Below are 1,052 nucleotides of genomic sequence, written 5' to 3' on the forward strand. Positions count from 1 at the left end.
TATACACACACACACACACACACACACACAGACACAGAGACACTCACACTCACACACACACTTCTTTCTTTCAAAAACATTAAAAATCCTAATTATTCCAAACTCTTGTGTACATCTAAGCTATACTCATTCCACACACATGGATCATCTTGTTAACTTATCTGTGCTCTCCAGCCAAACACCTGTGTTATTGGTGAAATGTTTTGTCGTCAGATGAATATAACTGTTTAAGATGTAACAAATCACTATAGGAACATCTGGCTGTGGTTTCCTTGCATCCGCGTTACAGGGGAAGTTACTGTAGGCTCACATTGACGCGAAAGCCAAATCTACTGGGAAACTTGTCACCGCAGAAAGAAACAGAAGATTTATTTGACTGCGGTTATTCTATATGTTACTATAAAGTAGGTCAGGCAGGTTGACCGATTTCAACATCATTACTTCTTAAACACACAGCTCACCTCAGTCCCAGCAATTACAGCCTTAAATGAGAGTTTTACACCTCTTTGCATCACTGAAAGACATTAAAATGAGATCACATCAGTGCTTTACTGTCGAAAATGAGAACAAGGGACAATTGTGTTCAAGACAGCAGTCCAGCGCAAAATTCAGCATCTTATTGATTAACCAGCCGCAATCTAGTTTAACCAGGTGCTTACTACAGACAAATGAACTACGCTTACAGCGGCTGAAATTCATCCTCAGCACATTTCCATACAGGAGGTTTCAGAATATGACCTTTGGAAATGTAGAAAACTGAAGATATGTACATGTGTGACAGTTTATATGCTTAAAGGAATAGTTCCCCTTACCAAAAAGTACTATACTTCAAGTTTATTTTAGTAAGTATACTTAAGTAAAGTTCAAGTATATTTTAAGTATACATTAGCAAGTATACAAATATCAGTGTACTAGTAGTATACTTGTAAGTGTACTATTTCAATACTCCTTGGGACTAAATTGGCCGACACTCGAGTATATAAAAGTATACTTTTAAGTATACTTTAAGTATAACAGTAGTAAACTTTGAGTACACAACTAGTTTACATCAA

The sequence above is a fragment of the Sinocyclocheilus rhinocerous genome, unplaced genomic scaffold, assembly GCF_001515625.1.
Source record: "Sinocyclocheilus rhinocerous isolate Xijiao unplaced genomic scaffold, SAMN03320098_v1.1 scaffold1359, whole genome shotgun sequence".
Classification (NCBI taxonomy): Eukaryota; Metazoa; Chordata; class Actinopteri; order Cypriniformes; family Cyprinidae; genus Sinocyclocheilus; species Sinocyclocheilus rhinocerous.